Genomic DNA, 3526 nt, shown 5'->3' with positions numbered 1-3526 from the left:
GTACAACCGGACTGTTTTTAGGGTAAAATTAGTTATTTGGGGTAACACGTGCATGCAACCTTGTAATAAGTTCGTGGCTTGTAAATAGTTCGTCATTACTCAGCGTAAATGGCTTTTCATTAAAAATTACCCGGCGACGCATCTTTAAAATGGCCGGCGACGCTTTAGGCTTAAAAATCCATATATTGCGTATTGCCGACGCTGCATCCACCCTCTGCATAGTGGGAGTGATTGGAGTCATGGACGGTGGACCAGTCTCCTTTGTACACATCAATTTTGATCAAATAGAAAAAGAAAGCATCTGCTTTCAAAAATTTATTTCTTCAATGTTTTCATAAAATTATTTTTAATAGCTTCTGGATAATAAATGAGGAGGCCATGACCCATGAGGCAATGAGGCATGAGGGAAGTTGAAAGTTTGGAACTACCTAGAGTCCTAGATATCTGTAAATAAATATAAATGAACAACCTTATGGTCACTGCGACATTGGTTAAAGATGGACGTTCTTTTTCTACTAACCCACGCGGCCACCGAGCCTCCCCTCTTCCAGTTTCCCTACCTCTAATTTCTTCACAATCACTGATGACTCACTGTCAATCTGATCCGGCGACCGACACGTGACGTACCTAATACCGTAATAGTATACACATACGTTATGTTCCTTATAAGACCAATTTGACCGTGGTTGGTTGATTTCCCTCTACACATGTCTAACTTTTCGTCCTAAGCGCAAGCGGGTTTATAATTAGCAACGCAATTCGACCTAGATATCGCAGTGCTTTACACCGCACAGACGTCAGACTATGGGAAGCGCAACAGCTGGACACCTGGCAGTTTGAGACGGAACTTATCATGCTCCGGACAGAAAGAAAGTAAACCCGGAGCCCTTGAAATGAAAAATCCTAATCTTCAAGGTCGTAATCTACAAAGTTAGGCTTAACCTATGTAATAAGTTATTATGTAAGCCATGGGAAAGGATGATCATGAAAGCTACAGAAAAATGTAATAAGTTTTTCACCAATATTAATTCTTCTACGTTGGCTTTTATCTAAACGAATCTCATGTACAAATTTTTGGACCCAGACGCTCCCCTAAAACAAATACGCGCACTGTATATTATTTCTTATTCTTATATGAAAATATTTTATTAACTGCATCTATGAAAAGAAAGTTGCGTTTTAATAATTAAATTAATTTATTATCAAATATGATTTCAGAATGAGTATTTTTCAGTGTCACTGTTATTACGTATATGTACAAAAGTATCATGATGAGTAAAATGGAGGTGAATAACCCGTCATTAGGTCACAGTTTGGATGTTATCGATATAACCTTTAGACATGAGAGGAATGATAAGCACGCTAAGGGAGAAATGAACAACATGATAACGTTAACACGGTGAGAGAATTCTCATCATATTCCTATGTAATAACAACGGACTTCAACTTTCCCAACACAAAAAAAGGTAAGTTAGAGAGAGTTATAAAAATTATTTGCATGCGTGATGTCACACATATGATAAGCTGATGATAAGCATCTTGACATCATTTAACGAAATAAATGATCTCCTATTCATTCAGCATCTTCAATGAATTATTATCTATTAGATCGTATCTATTTCCATGAATTTCTGAGAGTTAAAAGCATTTGATGTAAGTAGTTTGCATATATATATATGCTGCTTAAATGTCTTTCGGTCTTTAGTTTGATTTAAAGTTGATTTGGTTACGTGGGTGGATTAAGGAAAACCATATAGCTATGCCGAAAATATGCGGAATAATTGGATATACAAATGAATAATTCAAGCCATTTTTGCACTTAAATTATATTTAACCCATGATTTCAGCACAAAACTTTCATGTCGACGAAAATCACGTTCACTGTCTTCAACTGATGTATAAACACGTGTAGCGTAATCAAATCATTTTAAGAACACATTCATTGTTTCCTGTTCACTTTTGACACGCCTTCATTGCCATCAGGCCACTTCAATAATTAACTTTCATAGCCGGCCAGTCGAGTATGAGCACGTCCAATCTAGTATAGAATCTTAATAGTGTTACCAATTAATAACTAATTTAACAGGATGATTTCATGATAATGGTTGCTGATTCAGTGTGCTACTAGTTTTGATTCATTTTCAAACGATATAAAAAATAATTCCTAAATTTTACGTTTCTTTCGTCTTTTTTGCCAATGCAGTGCCTCAGTATAGTAAATAATGACATGTAACTTAAACAGCCAATCAATGACGGCTTCTCAAGCTAAACCTGCCAATCATAGACGATATATCGGCCGCCATGTGTACCAACGACCATACATGTTACTTAAAAAAGTATTGGCACTACGGCCTGTAGCTCAACAACAATGCAAAACCATTATTCTCAACCACCATATGCAATTTCAGGAAGGCCGTAGCGGTGGTTTGGATCACCTAACTCATGTGTCAATGAACATTCTCAAGATGTATTGAGTTATATATATTTATTGAGTATTGATTATTTATTGAGTTATGTGTTGAGTATACTCAAGATTGTTCTTGAGCACACTAGCAGACTTGAGTTTCTCGCAATCAACTACGAAGTCTTTGTCTAATCTGATGGTGAATCAATATGGCTGTCGTCTGTCGTGTCATGAAAAACTGGGTGGGGAGAGTGTGAGAAGTGAGAGGGGAGTGTAAGGGAAGTCATGTGAAGGGTAGAGAGGAAAAGTGCGGGGATGTGAGGGGAAGTGTTTGAAAGTGAAGGGACGTGATGGGAAGAGTAGGGCAGTGAGAGGAAGTGTAGAGCAGAGAGGGGAAGTTTGAGTAGGAGAGGTGAAGTGAGGGGAGGTGTAAAGAAGAGAGGGGGATTGATGACAAGCAAATAGAAGTGAGGGGAAGCGCGAGATGGAAAATGGAAGTGAGAGGTGGTGATGGGAAGTGTCGGACTGTGAAATAAAGTGTAGGGAAGTGAGGGACTGTGAAGGGCAAGAAAGGAAAGAGCTGAGAAGGGAAGGGAAATGCGAGGACGTGAGGGCAGTCGTAAATTTCATGTATAAAATTTAATCTGAAAACTGAAATAGAGTTTGCAGGTGTAGAGTGTTATACATTAACAGTCAAAAATGTATACATGTTTTCATCCCATTATGCAACGAATATGATTTCTCATAGTCAATATGTTGATACACGTGACTTAATTATTAAAAGAAATATTCAATGTATATCGTTACATCCAATAAATCAATATGCATGAGGTTATAGGAAGATATTTGATCATAACAATAATATTTGATTTCGCAATGTCAACATCCTTAATTATCAGCAATATTGATACAAGCTTCCGTTCTATATTATTTCTGCACGATTGAGTGCAAAATTTAGCGGGCAGTGTGTGTCAAGAGAATGATGTGTTAAGAGGATGATGTGTCAAGAGAATGATGTGTCACGAGGATGATGTGTCAAGAGAATGATGTGTCAAGAGAATGATGTGTCACGAGGATGATGTGTCAAGAGAATGATGTGTCAAGAGAATGATGTGTCAAGAG

The 3526-nt window shown here is 37.5% G+C and overlaps 1 protein-coding gene across 1 annotated transcript in view; it reads left to right on the top strand.

The window, feature by feature from the left end:
• Positions 1 to 3526, top strand: part of LOC125179009 — a gene marked incomplete at its 3' end in the record, with an annotated part of 8326 nt that overhangs the window by 637 nt on the left and 4163 nt on the right. The window lies entirely within an intron of this gene.

This window comes from Hyalella azteca, unplaced genomic scaffold (genome assembly GCF_000764305.2).
Source record: "Hyalella azteca isolate HAZT.00-mixed unplaced genomic scaffold, Hazt_2.0.2 contig14362, whole genome shotgun sequence".
In the NCBI taxonomy this organism is placed as follows: Eukaryota; Metazoa; Arthropoda; class Malacostraca; order Amphipoda; family Hyalellidae; genus Hyalella; species Hyalella azteca.
This window is presented reverse-complemented; position numbering and strand designations above follow the sequence as displayed.